This window comes from Balaenoptera physalus (assembly GCF_965194825.1).
Source record: "Balaenoptera physalus genome assembly, chromosome: 14".
In the NCBI taxonomy this organism is placed as follows: Eukaryota; Metazoa; Chordata; class Mammalia; order Artiodactyla; family Balaenopteridae; genus Balaenoptera; species Balaenoptera physalus.
Window position 1 is genome coordinate 45,635,457 of NC_138893.1, and position 23,314 is coordinate 45,658,770.

The 23,314-nt window shown below is 36.2% G+C and overlaps 1 long non-coding RNA gene across 1 annotated transcript in view; it reads right to left on the minus strand.

The window, feature by feature from the left end:
- Nucleotides 1-5,807: 5,807 nt before the first annotated feature.
- LOC309643070 overlaps nucleotides 5,808-23,314 on the minus strand; it is a 35,481-nt gene continuing 17,974 nt past the window's right edge. The window contains exon 2 of the long non-coding RNA XR_014253532.1: nucleotides 5,808-21,291. This is a non-coding gene — a long non-coding RNA (uncharacterized lncRNA). The remainder of the gene's footprint in view (nucleotides 21,292-23,314) is intronic.

Below are 23,314 nucleotides of genomic sequence, written 5' to 3' on the forward strand. Positions count from 1 at the left end.
TTTTCTTAACAGATCTTTTCTGACACCAACTTGAAAACACCTTTTGATCTCAGATTCATAATTATCCATGGAATTTTCTTAGTCCCCTTTTCACAGCACAGCAGTTTCTTACAGGAAACAGTAAAGAGCGGTATGTTTATTAGAAAGATTCAAAGTCCTTGATGAATTTAGTGTGACTGCAGGCATTTAACAAAGCTTTTGTGTTTGTCCTTTCATGCCATACAGGAGTAAGGCTGGTCGTATTGATTTCACTAGTGGCTTTGTGTATCTCATTATTACATGAGATAATGGCTATGAAATCAGTTTAGATATGCATTAAATGTATTCAAAATGCAGAATATTAATATTATGTCATTAAAGAAACTCTGGGTGGTACTTTTTTGTATTTCTTACTTTTCTTGTAAGAAATATATAAATCAGTGCTGAGCCAGCAATATAAGTTTGGATGACCTTGTGATCTATAAGCAATACATTAGTAAGGAGATTCTGTTCAAAGATTGGATCTTTGCTTTATTTACACTTTTATCACCTCAAAACTTCTGTCCCCAAAGCTGTAATCTGGAACTTCTTTCAAAATCAACCCTCCCCTTACCACCACCCCCCACCCCAAATCTGGGGAAGTAAGTGTAGTATTCTTATTATAAAAATTCAGCTTAACTAAAGGGAAAATGCCATTTAGGGATCTATGATTACTAAAAATTTACTTCCATTTGCCCAGGTGGGTGCCAATTCTTACCTTCTCAGGAGTATTAGTGGTTCAACTTGGGGTAAGGATATTACTGCAGAGAGCCAGTTATTTGAGGACAGAACGAAACATTTGGGGGTAGGAAATAGAATCCCGTGGAAGTTTCTTTGAATGCAAATTGTCCTCTCTAATTCTGTCTTGAATGCACTTTCATTGTCTCAGGTCATGTTCTAGGCCCCAGGGAGCACAGCATAGACTTGAGGACACAGGGAGGGGGAAGGGTAAGCCGGGATGAAGTGAGAGAGTAGCATTGACATGTATACACTACCAAATGTAAAATAGATAGCTAGTGGGAAGCAGCTGCATCGCACAGGGAGATCAGCGTGGTGCTTTGTGACCACCTACAGGGGTGGGATAAGGAGGGCAGGAGGGAGGCTCAAGAGGGAGGGGATATGGGGATATATGTATACATATGGCTGGTTCACTTTGTTGTACAGCAGAAACTAACAGAACATTGTAAAGCAATTATACTCCAATAAACATGTTAAAAAAAGGCCCATGTGCTCTTGAAGTTCATGTTCTAGTTGGAGAATATAGTCATTAAATAAAATAAGATACATTGGTATAAGATGGTGATGATACAATATGGGAAAAAAAAATCAAACAAACTTGAGGGCACAGAATATGGGAGAGGGGCAGTGGAATGAGGGTCACTATTTTAAATTAGGTATTTAGAAAAGGGTAGGCTTTGAATATGGAGAGCTGAGAAATGTGAGGAAGGAGTAGTCTATCTCTGGAATAGTCCTGGTCAGGGTAGAAGTGAATGCTCTGAGGTGGGAGTGTGTCTGGCCTCTCCCATAAGCAGACAGGAGCCCAGTGATGTGGAACAGAGGGAGCGAGCAGAGAGGAAGAAGTATAATTGGGTAGAAGGAAAGCAAATTGTGTAGGGAATTATAGGCAGAGATTTGGAGGAGGTTGATCTGGGAGGGATCTCAGTAACAAAACCTGTAAGGAAGTGAAGGAAATGGAATTTAGCAAAGGGAAAAGTTGAACCAAGATGGAATTGCAACAGAAGTTCAGAAAATCATATGAGGAGCTCTAGAGCTAAGTTGATCCTTTAGAGTTGTTCCAACTGAGGCAAGGAGCCCGGACCCTTGCACTTCTGCATTAGCCAGTTGTTGGATGAGAGCTGTCTCTGGGAAGGGAGTTCAACATTGGATGAGGCTACTTCTTTTGGCCAAGGGTAATTGCTGCAAAGAGACTCACCTGTACATTATTAGCAGCCCATACCCCCAGCAGCTGGGGAAATAAGAGTCCTTTTCCTGAAGATAGATCTTCTGAATGACACGCCATAACATTCACTTCAGTGAGGTATTGGGAATTTTCAAGCAAAGTGTTGAAATTATCTTACTTGTCTCATAAGCATCATTCTAGGTCAGTATCAAGAATAGAAAGAGAGGGACCCCTTCAGAGGTTATTTCAATAATCAAGGCAAGAGAGATGATGGATTGGATGATATACTAGTAATAGAAGTGATAAGAAATATTAAGAACCTGGATGCATATTGATGTAGAGACAGCAGGATTTGAGGACAGGGCAAATGAACAAAACTGTCATGCATGATTCCAAAGTTTTCAAAGCAACTCGGAGGATGGAGTTGCCATTATCTGAGAATGCAAAGACAACAGGAGCAGCACACTTTAGATGGAAGTTCAGGAATCCTATTTGGTACATTTAGAATAAAACATTTAAGTGGAGATGTAAAGACAGCCATATATGTGGGTTTGAAAAATAGGTTGGCGCCGATCATATTTATTTACAACAAATGAATCCTTTTTTCTGCTAACCTGAGGAAAGTGAGGTCTTTATTTGTGTATGATTTAAAACCCTTCAAGGACTTCCCATTAAGTTGTTTAAGCTCCAACAGTTTAGCTTAGACATTCTTAATAATTTGACTCATCAAATTAAATAATTTCAGTGAATTATTTCAAAAATACAAGGAAAAGTATGCAGAATATTATGGACACCCATGTCTACCACCTAGTTTTAACAAATCTTTTATTTTGCCATTTTAAGTTTAAATTGCACTTTTGTTCTTATTCTTGCTCTCCATTCACAGCCACAGTTGGTTCTGCCTTTGTATGTTCTTCCAGTATCATTTTCCTTTTTACTTTAAAGGTAATCACTATTTTGGATTTGTTTACCATCCTCATAAATATTTTTTATCACTTATCAATAATACATATGCAACTACAAACTATATTCATTTTACATGTGCATTGTACAAAATATATAGTAGAGTAATATGTTCTCTATGTTGTTACATTTCATATGAATAGTATCACAATATATTTTCAATCTGCAACTTTATTTATTTAACATAACTTTTTTGAGATTTATCTAGGCCAATAGGTAATGATATAGGTGTAGATATAGATGTAGCTCTAGGTTATTGGCATTGATGCTTATGGTAATCCATTATATGGCTTTACCACAATGTATTTATTCATTCTTCTGTGATGGATATTTGGGCTGTTTCTAAGTTTTCACTATAGCATACAATGATATAAAAAATATTCTTTGCTATGTCTCCCTGAATATTCCTTAAAGTTTTTCAGGAGTATGTACTTAAGAGAGGAATTACTTGATAAATGGAAGTTATACATCTTCTACTGTACATAATATTGCCATAATACTTTTTAATAATAGACCAAATTACACTCCCCTCCATAGGGTATGAGAATTCTAGTTCCTCTGCATTTTTGTCAACACTTAGCATATTTAAACTTAAAAAAAAAAAGACTTATGGTCATGATGTATTATATATTACTGTTTATATTTTTATTTCTCAGACTTCTAGTGAAATGGAGCCCATGTTAATTTTTCATTGGCTATTTGTCTTTTTTCTTCTGTGGATTGTCTGTTCAGATCTTTGTCTATTCATTGTATTTATTTATTATTGATTCATGGGATATGAGGGGGAGAGAGATTTGTATATTCTGAACACCAAACATTGTCATTTTAGTGCATTGTTAATATCGTCTCTTTTAACATGGTTTGAGGTCTTTTGTTTATTATATAAAAGTTTCAGCTTTACGTAATCATCTTTAATGCATCACTCTCCTCTTACAGTTCATACTTTGTCTATCTTTCTAATACATTCTCAATATTCTGGTTATTAAATATGTTCTTGTTTTCTTTTGAAATTTTTTTTTAAAGTTTGCTTTTTACATTTAGATGTTTAATATCTGGAAATAGTCTGGAAGTTATTTTTGTGAACCATTTAAAGTACTGATCCATATGAGTAATTATTTCAATGTTATTTATTAAATAATGCCACCTCTAGATAATAAATAATGTAATATTATTTATTAAATAATATCAAGTTTTAATATATTTGTGAGTCTTTTTTTCTGTGATTGCTAGTCTGGTTACTGGTCAATTTGTCTATCTCTGTGCTAACAATTTTATTTACAATTATGTTGTAAATTTTGATATATAATAGGGTAAGTTTTCTCCCTCCAACTTTATTCTTCAAAATTGTCTTCTTATTCTTGGTCTTGTGGTACTAGATAGCTAGTCAGATAGATAAATAGATAGCAAAATAGATAAGCCAATTAAATTCCACAGAATGCCCTATTTGGATTTTAATATAATTCACATTGATTTAATTCAGTAATTCAATTAGGAAATCATTGGTAACTTTAATATTTTGCTATTTTCTCTATAAAGGCTTATGCATTTCTTGTTAGATTTATTTCTAGGTACTTTATTGTTTGCTGTTTTTGGTTTTAATTTGAATGTGATTTTTTTTCTTATTAAAAGCTGTAACCATAGCCCTAGGCAACAATCAATAACCACACTTTAAAAGTCTTCATTATATTATGATTAGATGTATACAAGTCTGTCCTTTAGTAGATTATAAACTCTATGGGTGCCATACATGTTGTATCTTCAGTAAACATCAGATGGTTTGGAGGAATGACTGAATGACTGTATTTCAATTACTCTTGCTGTATATTATTAAGAAGTCCTTTGTGGTTCATTTCTCTCTGCTGTTACCTAATCTATTAAATGAAGTTGGTGAGAAATTAAAGCTCTCAGGGTCTGTGATGGGCTATAGATTCTTTTGCCTCTCAGTGTGGACTTGACTGGCTGAACTAAAGAGTGGTAATATAGGGGTCTCTTCCACAACACTCAGGATTTACTGCTTGAATCTGATGCAGGTCTCCAGTTCTGTGGCATTAATAGTAACTGCAGTTTTGGTGGATTCCTTATGGTGACTTATCCTTTCCTGAAGTGAAAATGTTTAGATGTGGCCACACTGCCCATCAGGTGCAAGCTGTGAAATGGAAGTGGCCTGAATTTGAACATGCAAACACTAAATCTTTAGATGTTTCTCCAAATCTTTTCCATGAATGGATTGTTTCCAGATTTATTCTGTACTGTGTTGCAAGTAACCTCTGGGGAGGTCTGTCTTCCTGGCAGGTGGGACGTTTTGATTCATGAACTCTCCTTCTAGAGCAAGGATAACATTAACAAATAGAAGAAAAACACAATAGTGAAGAGAGATTTGAATTTGCAATTTAAATAAAATTGCAGCAAGAGGCATTGATTGATTCTGAACGTCCTTTCAAGGTTGTACAAAAAACCTCAAGCTTGAGGACTTTTGATTTTTGTGGTATTTTTGTATTACGAATAAAATATTCTTTGGAGTACTAGCAATAATGCACCAAGTTTCTAAAGAAACTACTTAACAAGACCTCACAGCACTTTTTTTTTTTTTTAAAGAACCTTTTGGGTTTTTTTTCTCAATGTTTCTCATCTCAGGAAGGTCAAGTTGCCACCCCCATGTTTGTAGTCTATATCATTTGGTCTGACTGTTTTTCACTAATCCTGTCTCTGATGAATTTGATTTGTATATTCCTCATGTTATTCTTCCATTTCACTGCAAGAGATAATTAAAAGTGCTCTGATGCAGATAAGGAAAGGCAGTCATAGTACAGAAATTCTCTCCCCCAATATGAATGTTCTCTTTTCTCACTAAGATGGAAGGGAAACATATTAAGGTAGTTGTAGCATGTAAGCCTGAAGCTAAGAATATCTCTATTTTCTTTCTTTCTTTTTTTTTTAAAAGATCTGTTTATCTATTTATTTTTAAATTTATTTATTTGTTTTTATTTTTGGCTGTGTTCGGTCTCCGTTGCTGCACACGGGCTTTCTCTAGTTGCAGCAAGTGGGGGCTACTCTTCGTTGCGGTGTGCGGGCTTCTCATTGCAGTGGCTTCTCTTGTTGTGGAGCATGGGCTCTAGGCATGCGGGCTTCAGTAGTTGTGGCACGTGGGCTCAGTAGTTGTGGCTCACGGGCTCTAGAGCGCAGGCTCAGTAGTTGGGGCACACGGGCTTAGTTGCTCCGCGGCATATGGGATCTTCCCAGACGAGCGCTCAAACCCGTGTCCCCTGCATTGGCAGGCGGATTCTTAACTACTGCACCACCAGGGAAGTCCCTCTATTTTCTTTAAATAGTCCCATATTCTTACCCAAGGGAGCAGAATCAGCTTCTTGTGGGTAATGCAAACAATTTTCAACAACAATGATAAAGATCCTACTATCAACACTATAATAATAAGAATTATGAGTAATATTGGACACATCCATTTCAGGAACTATCTACATTATCTCACTAAATACTCACAACTCTTTTTTAGATAAATATTATCATTTTACAGGTGAGAAGACTAAGACATAAAAAAGCCAGATTGCCTCCCTAAGATCACACAGCTAGAAACAGGTAATTTGGGCATCTAACTGATGCTCTTCTGACTTTCAAGCCAATACTTCTAATTACTGCACTTTCCTTCCTTATTAAAATAGTGGTAAGACTATGTAGAAAAGGAACAGAAAGGATATTACTATATATTTGACCTTATAGATGACACAAAATATCATAGAAGTAATACTTTTTCTATAAAATACTTAGAACAATTTGGACTCATTTTAACTTTTGTTTCTTCGCAGAACTTGAATTTCAATTACATGTTGAGCACCAGATAAAACATATTTGGGAGTTATGATGGTCAGATTGGAATTTCCCATTGAGAGTGTCCTAAAGCCCACTGGAAAAAAAAAAGAAAGATATTCTGTGTGTTAATCATTTGCAATTTTTTTGACCAGTGTACCTTCTTTAGAATCCCCTCCCTGTTTCCCTTCCTTCCTCCCTCTTTTCCTTCCTTCCTTGTTTCCTTCATTCCATCCATCCATCCATCCTTCATGACTAGGGCTGCTGGACATGTACCTACCAAATGATGGTTATTCTTGTTATAAACCCTGTTCCCTAAAGGGCCACGATTCTACACTTAATCTACTACAGGCTAATTCTTCATGGTGTCTGAAGTTCAGAATTTATCATCTTCCTGCTTGTCTCCTTCTATGTTTGCTACTTATAAAGCTTTTCACGTTTACTATTTATAAAGCTTTTAATTTACTGAGCTGGATTGGCTGTGTACTGAGCTAGACGCTTGCATCATCTTGGCTCCTCCAGAGGGCTTAAAGCACACAGCCAAAGCAGCCATGGAAGAAGGGATCAGGATGTCAGTAGTGCAGGAACCATCCACTAAGATCTTCCTCTTTCTATCTATCTCTGCCTTCCCTCTCCCTGAGATTATTGTTTACTGTAGCTGAGAAGGATGTTCTAGGCAGAAAAACTTGATTTAATGTAAAGGTTTAACACAGATCTTCCCTTTGGTAGGATTAGTTACACTTGTAACATTGGCAGAAAAGTCACTCTGAAATAAATATACTATTGGTAGAAGGGCTCAGACAAGGGATGGGAAATTCAATACTTCAACCAAGTATCTGAAAAGGATACCTCCAGTTTTAATTCATGCTTAGAGGCATTTTCAAGGCAAGCAAATAATTTTAGTAAGTGTTTCAAGGTAGGAACTGGTTGTTAACTCCAGTTACAACCTTAATCACTGGGACATTGATAACTCAGAGCCATCTTTCTCTATTTGGTTGGCTTCAGTTGCTTTGCTAAGTGCCATTATCAGGAATTAACACAACCATCACATCCAGTGTTCAATATTAAAGAGAGAGAATGAATACTGGAGTGTATGCATATGCTACTTTGTGGTTAGAATGTCTATCACTTAATAATAATTTAATGTAAGTTCTTAATTTCTAAAGTCAAATTACAGTGCTCTGGGAGACCAGTCTGTCTTTTTAAATCAAGCAAGAATTTACAATGTTGGCTAATACTCCCAAGGTTACACCACATTTGCATTCTGTAACTTTGTTTGCTCAAGGACCTGTTCTTGATATCAAGTTCTCTATTTATTGGAAATATTTCATGAAGGATGAAGAATCACTATTCCATTTTCAGGGTCCTACTTTATTAAGTATATGATTAAAAAGAAAAGATTTTTTAAAGCCCCAGTAATTAAAGAATAAAATCATTGTCTTCAAAAAATTGCTTGTCAGAATTTTAAAGAAATTGAAGACTGGGAAACGGATTTACACAATGCCAGGGACAAAAAATTACATGATATAAAGGGCTATAGCAATCTCTACAAACATTCCTCTCAACATCTCATTTTAAAAATATCCTTGCCTGATTGAAAATGAATTCTAAAAGTGATGTTTCTATAACTATTATTGATTCCCCGCCCCCCCAAAAAAATCTACCATTCATTTTCAAATATCCTGATTTCTCCTGGGTTTGAGTTATAACGATGTGGCCTCAGGATCCTAGGTCAGGAAGGATGTGCCACTCTGGGGCCCTTTCAGTTGAGAAAGGAAGGCAAAGGCAAAGGTTTCCTTACCTTGCCTCTCCTTCCTTTTCAAGTCCTTGGGTGAGAAAGAGTTTTCATGACCACCAAAGTCTATTATTTTCCCTTTCACTTAGTTCTTGGCCTTCTTAGGCTTATAGATCGCAAATTCCTAATTCAGTAGCGAAAGAATTTCTGTGGGCATTGTTGGTAACTTTTTTTATTTTTAACATCTAATATTCCTTCTTCTGCAAGAGCTTCCTGATATTTACCTTGATTTTTCCCCTTTGTATACTCAGGGATCTCTCATTTTATTTTCTTACGGAATATTTAACGGAACTCATACATACTTAAAACTCATTAATGCAATACTCAATTGACAAGAACAGTAAGAAAGCCTTGGAGATTTAGATGACATTAGTTTTTATTAAGATTCTTTTTTTGCTTTATAAAAATCATCAGTTATTTCATCTTTGCAGTATTTGCAATGTTGAGCTGTAAAACAATCCTCTTTTATGTACTGCAAACAATTCTCTTTAGAAGACCAGTGGGTTTTTAATTATATATCTACATTGCAATACAGACACACATGCCACAAAACAAATATAGACATTTGTATTATGGCTCAAGTTACCCTTTAATGTACTTCTTACAACAGAAATAATAGCCCAAATGAATTTCTTTTTACAGTTAATGTTACTGAGCATTAAAGTATTCAATTATTTACAGTTTTGTAGACTGTTAAGGTGATCAGCAAGTGTTCATTTTTTAATTATTCTGCAAAAGGTTTATTAAATTTGAAAGAAGTGACCAGCTTGGCATGCATCATGCAGTCTATTTCAGCCTCATTACCTGGACTATTAGATTGCAAGCAAAGAATATTTAAATACCTATTTATTATCTAATTGCTAAAGAAGTCTGATAAATTTAAATTACTTGCACACTGAATAAAGATAAAATGAGAAGTAACTGAATGATTGATTCATCTCCAGGGGAAAAAAAAAATAAAACGTAAATGTGTCAAATCCAGTTATAGAGAATTGATGTTTTATGTAACTCCTTTTGAAGTAGAAATTAAATTTCCTTAAAAGGTTATATTAAGAAGGAGATGGGATGGAACCATGAACCAAGACACCACTACTCTAATAAATCTGGGGGAAAATACGTTTTGAAAACTTTTCTGAAGTGTGGTATTAAATTGATTTATTCAGTCCTAAGCAGTAATTATGGAATGTACTTATCTAGAAACCCTCTGCTTCTATTGATCCTCATGTCTTCTGATGAAAAGCTCATAATTCATTACATTCTTGAAGTTTAGAATTGTTGGAATTATTTATGATCTATGGTCCTAGATACTGGGAACTCAGGCAGTTGGAGTGATAATTTTACATCACAGCACACTGGCTGTTTCCCTGAGCCAAATAGGTGGCTGATGGATCCAGCCAGCAAATACATAGAAAATGCAGATTTCTTGGAATTTGAGGAGCTATTTTCCTGTCTGTAAACTAAGGAATCTGTAAAAGTGTTAGACTTTTATGATCTACTTTTCCCCTGAGGTGCTTTTTCACTTAAGGAAGGATAGCCCTCATTGTATTGGTTCACTTAAAATTGTAACATGCCCTGAAAGTATAGTACTGTAGACTTCTGTTCCAACAGGTCCTAGGCAGCATATCTCTAAGCATTAAAACGAAGAGGTCATGCCAGTATTACATTTGCTTAGTCAAATTCATATTTTCAGTGGCCATCCCCTTAAATCTAGATTAGCTGTTGTTCTTCACTGTAAAGTTAATATTGCATTTGCAGTCATCCCAAATCTGTTTCTCCTTTAACATTTGCTGTTCCTGATGATGGCACCCAAGTCTATCCAGTTGCCTAGCACTAAGCCATGGTATCGTCTTTGACTCTGTTCTTTCATCCTTTATATCCAGTTGGTCACAAGGTCCTGTCAAGTCTGACTCCACATGTGTCCCCCATCTGTTCTTTCCTTTCTATTCCCATGATCACTATCAGTTTCAGGACTTTGTGCCATCTCATTTGGACAATAGCAGTCTTGTCCTGAACGGTCTCCCTGCTTCCAGTCTCTTCCTCAGCCAATCCTTCCTGCTGCCAAATTAATCTTCCTGAAGCACAGCTCTAAATATGTCATTCTCTAGCTCAAAAACTTTTAATGGCTCCCCTTTGACTCATAAATTAAATTTGAAGTTTTCCACTTGGCCATCATGATTCTGAATAATTTGAACACACCAACCTCACATGGACTCTATGTTTTGTCAACCAGACCAGTAGTTTCCAGACTTTGGGATTTCATGGATTTTTATATTATTATTATTTTGATTTGGGACTGTGGAAATATCCTTAACATATAAGATTTAACAGATAAGATTAATATAAAAAGTAACAATAGTTAAGAATGCCATCTACTATATTCTGTCATCATTTTTCATAAAGACTTTTAACTAAAAAAAAATCATAAAGATGACAAATTTGGAATAAATAATTGATTTTAAACTGAACCAATTTGTCTTTATAAAACACTAACAATTATGTGCTTATTTCCCTCATTTTACCAACAACCTCTAAAGAGCTCCCATACTGGTATAGAAACCATAGAACAAATTTATTCCCCAAACACATACTGTGACTTCCCACCTTAGCTGGTGTTCTTCTATATGTTGAAAGTGTTTTGAGGGTAGAGACTGTATCTCATTCTTTTTTGGATTACCAAAGCCCTGCACTTGAAGAATCTGTGTAACTTCCCAAGTATAGCTGCTAGCTCATACCAGGTAAAAAATTATTGAATAAATTGACTCGCATGTCATCCTTAAGGGTGTTTTGCTCTAAATGATCTTCTGGTTATTCACTGTTAAGTAAGTGTGGGTCAAAACTGGATTCTTCACTAGGTTGTGAATGAGAAACCAGGACTCAGTGAATAACAAATTCCTATTCCAAGTGCCCATTGAATGCCAAGAACTTGATTATTTTGAGAGGCAAGTCATTGTATACTATTCAGATGGAGATTTATAGTTAACACATGTTTTGCCAAGCAATTGGGATACATATTCACAATAGAAGATAAAATTTGAAATGAACTCTGTCCCAGAAAATCAGTTGTTATCAAGGGGCTGCAAACTTTTTCTGTAAGGGTCAGCTAGTAAATATTCCAGGTTTCTTGGGCCTTACATTCTTTCTTATAACTGCTCAGCTTGGCTGTCATAGGTTGAGAGCACTCATGAATGATATGTAAATGAGAAAGCATGGCTGTGTTCCAACATACTTTATTTAGGTACGCTGACATTTGAATTTCCCATCATGTTTACATGTTGTGAAATATTATTCTTCTTTTGAATGTTTTTCAACTATATAAAAATGTATAAAAACCATTCTTAGTTCACGGGTCATGCAAAAGTAGTCCTCGTGTGAGATATGGCCCATGGGTCATAGTTTGCCCAGGTCATTTACAAATGTAGCACTAGCTCAGATAGCTTAAACACACTGATGTCAATGAAAAGAGCTTAAATAAGAGTTATGTTAGTTTCAGTACAATCAATTTTAAACGAGGGAGTTATCCTTAGATACCATGGTTCTAACTGGATCTTTCTCTATCTGAAGCTATTTCTGAAATGGTTCTTAAATATTAGAACACCGTTTAGGAACCAAATGTCTACAGGGTGGAGTTGGGGAGGAGGATTGATTTTCCCCTCATGAATCGGTATTTAGATTTCTGATTTGTTTTTGGTGGACTGGGGAATTAGGTTGAGTTGGAGATCTGGGAAGACTAACTTGGGCTGCAGGGGAAGACTGTCTTTTAAATTATTCTTTGGGTTTGTTTGGTTCTGTGTTTTATATTCAAAGACTCCCAAGTGATTTGATAGTCTATCTCCAAAAGGGATACACTGTATCTAGATTTTAAATATTCATTTCAGGCAGAAGGACCTAGACAGGAATCTCTATTACGTTTTTTTAGGAAAAAGTTGGTAACATTTTTTTTTTTTCCTAGTTGAAGCTTTCCACACTTCTTTTAAGGTACATTTTCAGGCAGTATCTTGTCTTTTTTATACCCTTCTCTTAACAATGTTTTCCTTGGGGTCTTCTGTTCCATCTTTGGTGAAAACATCTAATTCTACTGTAAAATATTAATTATAGTCTCTGGTGAAAGGATAAATTCTTATACCTTAAGGAGATCTGTAAAAATACAGGCACAAAAGGTGAACTTCATTACTTTCTTGTAGGGTTCAGCTCTCACTGATTCCAAATCCTTAGAAGTGAAAGGAACCATCCTCTTTGGTTTTAGTTTATTGCTCAACAATTCTCTACCATTAAATGTTTAAAGCCTTGGGCTACTTAAAACCTTTTGTGAGCTACTTCACATTGTAGAACACACATTTAATATAACAAACAGTAGGAAAAGCAGCCACTTCCTTCATATTTTCTAAAGTAACATTTATTTTCCGTGATACTTTCCCTTCCATCACAATCCTTCTCTAAATCTTTCTTTCTGTCTAAACTCCTGCATATGGAGCAGCCGTTCTTGGATTTCTGTCCTTTTAATTATTATTTAAATTCAATCTCTTAAAGCACTCCCTAATGTGATACAGAAAGGGAAAGATTCAAATATAGCCAGACTCAGAAACATCACTTTACCCGTGTGTTCTAGCTTCAACTAATTTCATATACTTAAATAGAACTTTACCCTTTTGAAAGTATACTTTAAAACCTATGTTTTAGGAGGTGTATGATATGGAAAACAAACATTTATAAAGCATATGATATGGCCCAGTCATTTTGCAGGCTCTGAATAATACAGACTAAATGGCAGGAGGGCCCTGCTTTTAAAGAACATGTAATGCAGTGATCAGAGAGGACAAAATAAGAGGATGTGCTCTGGACTAAAATTGTTGGAGTATGGATTCCAAATTCAGACAGTCACCAGTTGTGTAATCTCGGGTATATTATTTAACTTCTTAGCACCTCAGCTTCCTCATCTATAAATTGATTAAAAAACACAACTTTTATAGTGGGCTCTGAGGAATAAATAAAATGCTGGATGAAATGTGCTCATTATAGATCTCATCATAGAGTAAGTCCTGAAAGATTAACTCTTTTCTCTTCCATTATAATAATTTTATTACTATTATCGTTGCTAGAAAAAAGCAGGTTACAATAGAAGCACCTAACCTAGTTTGAAACCTGCGGGTATAAAGTATTTGGGAAAGCTTTTTGGAGTAGATGATGTCTAGTCCAGGTCCTAATTTATAAGGCTGCAAACAAGTCACTTAAATGACTGAACAAGCCTTCATCTGTTGAAATGGAGTTAATGAGTCCCACCTGGACGTATACTGTACAGAGCAATGCTCGTTTCCTTCCCTCCTCTTCATCCTCACAGCAATTTTATATATATGGCCCATATCTGTACATGTCTGTCCAACTGTTCTGGCTAGATGCTAAAAGTGTTTTCCTTAAGCTTCCTGTATAGACATTTAGAATACAGGATTGAAATGGAAATGTCAAAATAAACTGGAAATGAAATGTCTTATAAAACTAATAGTCTGTTTTCAAGTCTGAATACTGTTCAGAATTTCTAAGTTCTCATGAAGATTAATAGCCTGGGGAGGGGAAGGTATAGCTTCTGATAACAGACAGAATGCAGGTTATCACAGGTCTTGATAACTATTAGCATGCAGGTCACCCAAAAGAACATTATGGAAATTAAACATTCACAATGCAGTTTTTCCAAATCAGGACAAAGTTCTGGACAAGGCAGGTAGGATTCTCAGATATCCGTGGATGACAGAGATCAGCTATGTAATTGAGCATCTTTGATTCCTCATTCATATTGGCAAATGTTATTTTTCTCTAGTGAAAATGACAAAATACTTCCCACTGGGTGAGGTGAGATGAGTCTAAATGAAACCTCTAATTCATATGATTATAGCCACTGCAAATGAAAGAATCTGATTTGCCGGGAAGCCTAATAATAGGCAAGACCCGTGGGGGCAAAATAGCCCAGATTAGTCAAACATTTTCTACATTTATGGAGAAAAATCTGTCTTTTATTTCTGCTCAGGGCCATGCAGAGAAGCTAATGTTTCCACTCAATGTATAATGCCCACCACCCCTACTTAGACACATATTTGCATAGATATGGTTCTCTCTTCTAAAGGCTGTTTGTGTTAATAATTCTGACAAAGTTTCCTTCTATTCTTAGCTTTGTCTTTGATTCAAATTTGTTTTCTTGAACTTGATTAACAATTATTTTGCTACTCTCTTTTTTTCCTGAGCAACCATACTGGAAGACAGTTTCTCTCTTTGGGCCTCCGTGACCTCATCTGTAAAACATAGGTGACCAAGATTCGTTTTAAACTAACATCCTATGTTTCTCTTCTGTAATTCTCAAGGCAGCATTAGACACTGGTTTTCTTGTTATACTTGAAGCACCTAGTTCCAAAAAATCAAAAACCCCAAATTAATTTTATACCATAAATTTAAATACTTTTTTCTATAACAGAATAGTCAGTACAAGGGCATATGTAGCTTCTCAAAATGATAACTGTCAGTTTGTTTAATGTGAGGCAGTTGAACCTATTTTTGGAGAGCTAATTCTAAATGATTCATTTACAGATTTAAAAATAATATATTATTTTCATTACTAATGACTTATTAAAACACTGTAATGAGCATAATTCCACAAATGCTGAAATTTAGAGTAGCTTGAAAAGACTCCCAGAAATTTAGATGAATATTTGTTATTGTTTCAACTCATAGGTAATCTTTTAATATTTGATAAAACTATTTTTTAGCTATGCCATATATTGTTATTCTGTTGTTCTTCTCCCTCTACCCCTTTTTAAAAATGAAATTGTTCAGTTTCTATTTTTCTGATTCTTCTTTCTTCTAATTTCTATTGCAGCTCCCCTGGCCATTCCCCAAATGAATTTTCTGTCTCCAAAACTTATCACAAATAGAATCTTTTCCAAGTTTATTGTCATTGTCATAAAAACGCAAGAAAGCTTTTATTTTTGTTCTTTTTCCTGGGAGCTTAAAAAAGTCAACAGAAAATAATAAAAAAACGCAATCATTGGTTTTCCCAGGTAAAGATTTTTCCTATATCTTCAATTGTTAGTGTCTCTAGTCTATATAGGCATTCTTAAAACCAATTAAAATATTTTTAAGTTACAAGAGCTGTCTAAAATGCAATACTAGGGAACACATCACTGAGTTGCTAGAATGTGTCAGGTGATTTTCTGGATGGACGACGTTACAGTTGTTATCATGTGTGTGATTATATTTTTCTGAGGAAGGTGTTATCTTCGTTTCATAGGAAAATGATAAGGTAATAGAAGTCTGAGCACAGTTTCCAGGTTGAAGTCTTTAGTTATCTGGTGATCATTGGAATAGTGGAGAGGTATAATTTAAAGCCAAGTGTAAGAGACTCCAAAGCGCATGCATGGTCCATCAAGATCTTTGATCCTAAGAAGCCCACGTATATCAGTGCAGTGAATTTAAGGAACTTTTAAATGCTAAAGCTAAATATCTGTGGTGACCAAAAATTACTTTTTGGCCAACTAAAAATTTACCTCTGGCTCTTCTTAATAGGGGTGATTTATTTATGGGGCAAAGAACTGTCAACCAATTATGTAAAGCCTCACAAGAATAGTGGTACAGGTGATGCCCTGAGTATGGTTTTAATGCAGTGGTAGGGCCCAGAGACTATATCTTCACAAGACAAATATTTGTGCTTTTTTGAGGCTTGCAGGTTTATCACAGCATTACTAAACTGCAAGTAAACTTTCTCCCCTTGCTCTTTACCTTCTAACAGGATTCTTTGATTAATCCAGTTTATCTCAACCATAGGAAGAACGCTCCTTTCCTCCAGATTATGATGTGATCATCTACCATCTCCTAGGGAAAAAGAAAAACTCTGCCTCTCCCTCTAGCTACACAGATTTTGTTAAGTTTTACTTTCTGTAATTTGTAAAATGAGCACCACTGTCTTGTCGCAGACATAAAACTATACTTTTATGTTTGATGATTTGCTTTCTAAAACTCTCTCCCTTAAGCCCTCCAGAAGCAAGAGGAATAATTGCTATAATTGAGTCTATGTAGACACAAAGTGTTTTAGAAAATACATAAGACTTTTTTATTGCAGAGATTATGATGAAAAGATAGTAGAGGAAGCAGTTTGGGACTTTTCAAGAAGGTACTCATAAGGTTGTTTCTGGGTAAACCAGGATTGAAGATCTGATTGACATATCTTTTGCTGACTTTAAGATTATGCCCTGGAATGATCTGAGGCATCCCTATTACGTGCCCTACAACTGAGCTACATCGTCTGTCATCTTTACCCAGAAGATGTAGGAAACCTATTTTAATTGAGTCATATGAAACAAGATTCAGTAGCTGAACTACATTTTTGCACCCTATGTCTTGAAGAGAGATGGTTTTATTATAATCTCAGGAGAACTGTGATATGGTTTCTTCAAAACAGTTAATGGTTTCCCTTCAAACATTGATAAGATGGTTGTAAAAGTGGCTTTGCTAAGAGCAGCGATCTGTAGCTATGTGCATTTAGTAGACCCTGAAATAATGCTTGCTTGGGTGAATATCATGAAGAGTTGGGAGGGGCCCTTTGGCAGACTTTCCATAATATTGAAGCTAACCCAGCTTCTGTACCCTAAAACCAAATTAAATCTCAGAGACAGAGTTTTGGGTGAAGAAGAAAAGAATAGCTTTATTGCTTTGCCAGGAAAAGGGGGCCACAGCAGGCTAATGCCCTCAAAACTGTGTGTCCTGACCTGAAGAGGGTAATGAGGAGTTTTATAGTAATGGTTAAAGAGGGTGTGATTAGCTTGTGGACATTCTTCTGATTGGTCGGTGGTGAGGTAATTGGGAGTCAGCTTCATCAACCTTCTGGTTCCAACAGGTCTGGGGTCTACATGCTTGTGGGCAGCATACCATTAACTTCTCCCACCTGGTGGGGATTTCAGTCTCTGCAAAATAGCTCAAAGATATTGTTACATATATCCCTTGAGGGGGAACCAGGACCCTGCCCCAAGGCTGCACTATTGTTTCTTGACTATTCTCTGGCCTTCCCGAATTAGCAACTGTTTGAACCTGCCTGTTGGAATTCAGGGAAGGTCATGGAAGCTGAATGAAGCCTATTTCCAGCTAACAAGAAAACAGAGGACGCAGAAAGACTTTTGTGCCCAGAAGCCCCACAGGGTCCTGCCCGGTTTCAATATTTTTATGAACAGTGAAGGTACTTTAAATTTTCCCACAAGATTCACTCCAAAATTACAGACGTCTATGAAATAAAAGCCATTGTAAATATGCGACCGTTTGCTTCAGGGAATTTATTCAATTCTCCATTTCTTCCAGCCCTTGCTTTTCACTGACTGTTATTTACCTTTTAACATATCATCGGTTACCTTCATTTTCTTACCCTCATGGCTGAACTCTTGGCTTGCTCCTCCTACCCCATTCTAACTTGGATGATTGGTTACTCAGACCCAGATTAGTACAGACTAGAAACCCCCATGTTGTATGAAAAGGGGAAACAGACATTTGTATCCTCATCTCATTTACTGACCCTGGTACATGTAGGCCGTGAATCAGTTAGGCAACACAATTATAAAATGTCCCATGGGAAGATTAAGCATATGCTCAGAACCTCAAGTGCATACAGTTAGTGAATATATATTTTTATTTTGCTATGGAAAATGGCCCCACAAAACTGTAGGCAACTTCAACTCTAGCTAAGTAAAAATAAAACGTAGCTCAGCCAGTAATTCAGAATAGAGGATTTTGGCCAACATAAAGTACAGGATTATCAAACATCTGTGTGATCTCCTTTTTGGGAGAAGAATGATTTTTCTTTTTTAAGCAAAAGGGAAAATAATCCTCCCAAAGTCTTAACTGAGAGAAAAATGTTATCCAAATTCTAAAGGATATGATTTCATTATAGTCATACTGTCAAAAAATCAGATAAAGACCAAATCAACATTTTATTTTCTGTAAACAGAAAGAAGTACTTGGAATTTGTACTTGGAATTTTTAAAATTTGATCTTAGAAGCAAATACACTATATATATGTATGTATTCTTGAGATATATCTATATTGACATGTATATCTACTAAATACTCCTAAAAATTGTTTTTAGATAAGGAAAGTAGGACTCAGAGAAATTAAGCAACATAACCTTGATTCTCATAGTTAAAAAGATAGTTAGACTGATATTTTAAAATTAAACTCAAAACTTGGACTCAAGTCTACAAAGTTCCAAAAGCCACGTTCCACTGTATCATGTCTTCCTAATACAAAAGTTTTGATGGAGAGTCTGTCAGTATTTTCCAGACCGTTTTAAGACATTTGGTGAAAAGGACAATATAGCCAGTCACTTCCAAAAATAATCAAAAATCCATTTTTAGTGAACCAGCTAAATCATGGCCAAAAATAATGGTGTCTTAACAGAGAAGGAAAGTCCAAAATGGCAAAGTGGTGAAGTATGTTTGGGATCCTCTGAACAGGTTGAATAACATCAAATGCTTAAGCTATTTTGCCAAAATTGAAATGCAGTTGGATTTGCTTTCCCTTGAAATTAAATGTTCTTAATTTTTAGTCTTTCATATTATTTAATTTCACACTATTAAAATTAATAATAATAGTAATACTAACAAGAAGAAGAAGGAGGAAATACTCCATGTATCCAAATAATAATAAACACTCCAAAACCCTCCACAGACTGGGGTAAAGAGAAGGATGTAAGTTGGGCAGGAATGATTTGAAATCACTGGATTTGGGGCACAGAAGCAATCTCCAATACGCCCCAGGAACAGATGGTAATAATAAAATCAGTCTTCCAAACTGATTGCATATAATTTCAGATTAGAAATCATTATTGTTCTGAGGGCAATAGGAAAGATATTTTGTAAGTTTTGTGTATTCGACTTAAAAGTCAGTACTGCAATTTCTACTTCATTGTTCCACCTCACCGATGTTAATGGGTAATCTAAGTAAAACTGGCTCATTTTGCTCTCACCGTAGAAATGGCCTGGTCTCCAGCACAACGATACAAACAAATGGCCACATAATAATTCAAAAAGTTTTGAAAAAATCATGTACATCTCTACTGAAGTTTTTCTTAAGGGGACTTCAAAGGGAAACTACGCAACACAGCACACAGCAAACTGTCCTGAAAATCCTTTCTACTCAGTAACCTCCCCAGAGTTATGTCCATCATGAAACAGCTGCCTTGTAAGGCACAGCTCTGCTAACTAAAGTCCTTAATCTCACATCAGGCTCCACTTATCACACTCTTTAGAGATGGCAGGTCCCTTAATACTTTCAACATTGCACGAAAATAGCACCATTAACTATGAATGAGGCATGGGAAGATCTTCGTCATTACATTTCTTTTTAAATTTCATGATTGTGTACTAATTATAGTTTCTTTTTAATGGAAGCAGATTACATGACCACACAATATTTCCCTTATTTGGGGGGGATTCTATCCCCTAAATCCCTGCTTTGCTCAGTGTCCTAACATCTCAGACCATTAACTTGATCCATTGAGATATGTGTCTATGACCATGAACCTTAACACTGCAACATAGGCAATCTCTGTCTGTTAATTATGTCCTCAGCAAAGAAGAAATTCATTTAATGACCTGTGTGGAACCTATACTTTCGATCATATCTACATTCTGAGCAACACAAATTGAAGTTTGTATCTGTGTGTGTGGTAAAAAGATGCATAGTTTTAGTTATTTCTGTGTGAACTTGAAGCCATTGTACACAGAAAGGTTAAACAAAAGTAATACCATGGTAAGTGGTCCCATACCAAAATAGCCCTGGCCATTTTCCTAGCCAGGCACCAAATAGCATATGGTATTTTCCTGTCATCTTCGTCTTATTCTCCTCCTCCTCCTCTCCTTCTGCTTTCTTAACTTGACCCAATAATGTCTAGGATTTCAAGAAAAGGTTGTAAAAACATTTATGAGGTTATTAAGAGAAATGTGACTACCATTGCTGCATTTATTCCTAGAGATGAGAGAGGACTCTTGCAGGGCACACAGCAGTGCTGAAAACTTCTCAGTTGTTCACATTCCTCTTCTCCTTCTCTTTTCTTCAAAATGTTATTTGCTTGTTTTAGGGTGGGAGGTGCACAGGCATAGTCTTCTGTTTCTGAGTTAATGGAGAGAAAAGAAGCTGTGAATCCACAGGATGCAGTGCTAAAGAGGACATTTGAGAACCTCCCACCCCCTTTAGATAACAGAAGAGAGTGCTAAAATTGAGAGAAATGACATGGCTTTTCCAGTGTCAAACAACAGGGCAGAGACTGTCTTTCCCTCTTACCACCATCCCACAGGTACCTAGCATATGCCTGGTACATAATATGCGCTTTGTAAATGTTCACCTAGTGAATAAACTGATGAATGAATTTGTTAATGGCATAGCTGGTCCCAGCACTCAGACTCTCTACTTCCTTCTATTCTTCCCTGTTTCAGCTCACTGTCAACAACATTTCACTTGGGTTGTGATCCTCTTTCAATCCTCCTTGCAAATTGAGGAAATGGTCATGAGAGTAAGATGAAGGACAATAGAAAGTCAAACAGTTTACACTTTGGGGAGGAATGATTGACCTTGAGGCACAACTGTAGGAAAACTGCTCACGACAAATGAAACTATTTGAAATTCAGAGACTTGCTAGACTTGAAACTTGGGTGAAGAGTTCAAAAAATGGTGAAACTGTGATACAGCAAAACCAATGATAGACGTTTATACTTCAGCAGGATACTCAAATCAAAGGCCATGTATGTGAGCTTCACTTAGCTTTACTGAGCACTAAGCTTATTATCTTTTTTTTTTTTTTAAACATCTTTATTGAAGTATAATTGCTTTACAATGGTGTGTTAGTTTCTGCTTTATAACAAAGTGAATCAGTTATACATATACATATGTTCCCATATCACTTCCCTCTTGCATCTCCCTCCCTCCCACCCTCCCCATCCCACCCCTCTAGGTGGTCACAAAGCACCGAGCTGATCTCCCTGTGCTATGCGGCTGCTTCCCACTAGCTATCTATTTTACATTTGGTAGTGTATATATGTCCATGACACTCTCTCACCCTGTCACATCTCACCCCTCCCCCTCCCCATATCCTCAAGTCCATTCTCTAGTAGGTCTGTGTCTTTATTCCCGTCTTGCCACTAGGTTTTCCATGGCCTTTTTTTTTCCTTTTTCCTTAGATTCCATATATACGTGTTAGCACACTGTATTTGTTTTTCTCTTTCTGACTTACTTCACTCTGTATGACAGACTCTAACTCCATCCACCTCATTACAAATACCTCCATTTCATTTCTTTTTATGGCTGAGTAATATTCCATTGTATATATGTGCCACATCTTCTTTATCCATTCATCTGTCGATGGACATTTAGGTTGCTTCCATGTCCTGGCTATTGTAAATAGAGCTGCAATGAACATTTTGGTACATGACTCTTTTTGAACTATGGTTTTCTCAGGGTATATGCCCAGTAGTGGGATTGCTGGGTCGTATGGTAGTTCTATTTGTAGTTTTTTAAGGAACCTCCATACTGTTCTCCATAGTGGCTGTATCAATTTACATTCCCACCAACAGTGCAAGAGGGTTCCCTTTCCTCCACACCCTCTCCAGCATTTATTGTTTCTAGATTTTTTGATGATGGCCATTCTGACCAGTGTGAGATGATATCTCATTGTAGTTTTGATTTGCATTTCTCTAATGATTAATGATGTTGAGCATTCTTTCATGTGTCTGTTGGCAATCTGTATATCTTCTTTGGAGAAATGTCTATTTAGGTCTTCTGCCCATTTTTGGATTGGGTTGTTCGTTTTTTTGTTATTGAGCTGCATGAGCTGCTTGTAAATCTTGGAGATTAATCCTTAGTCAGTTGCTTCACTTGCAAATATTTTCTCCCATTCTGATGGTTGTCTTTTGGTCTTGTTTATGGTTTCCTTTGCTGTGCAAAAGCTTTTAAGTTTCATTAGGTCCCATTTGTTTATTTGTGTTCTTATTTCCATTTCTCTAGGAGCTGGGTCAAAAAGAATCTTGCTGTGATGGATGTCATAGAGTGTTCTGCCTATGTTTTCCACTAAAAGTTTGATAGTGTCTGGCCTTACACTTAGGTCTTTAATCCACTTTGAGTTTATTTTTGTGCATGGTGTCAGGGAGTGTTCTAATTTCATACTTTTACATGTATCTGTCCAATTTCCCCAGCACCACTTATTGAAGAGGCTGTCTTTTCTCCACTGTATATGCTTGTCTCCTTTATCAAAGATAAGGTGACCATATGTGCGTGGGTTTATCTCTGGGCTTTCTATCCTGTTCCATTGATCTATATTTCTGTTTTTGTGCCAGTACCAAACTGTCTTGATTACCGTAGCTTTGTAATATAGTCTGAAGTCAGGGAGCCTGATTCCTCCAGCTCCATTTTTCGTTCTCAAGATTGCTTTGGCTATTCGGGGTCTTTTGTGTCTCCATACAAATTGTGAAATTTTTTGTTCTAGTTCTGTGAAAAATGCCAGTGGTAGTTTGATAGGGATTGCATTGAATCTGTAGATTGCTTTGGGTAGTAGAGTCATTTTCACAATGTTGATTCTTCCAATCCAAGAACATGGTATATCTCTCCATCTGCTTGTATCATCTTTAATTTCTTTCATCAGTGTCCTATAATTTTCTGCATACAGGTCTTTTGTCTCCTTAGGTACGTTTATTCCTAGATATTTTATTCTTTTTGTTGCAATGGTAAACGGGAGTGTTTTCTTAATTTCACTTTCAGATTTTTCGTCATTAGTGTATAGGAATGCAAGAGATTTCTGTGCATT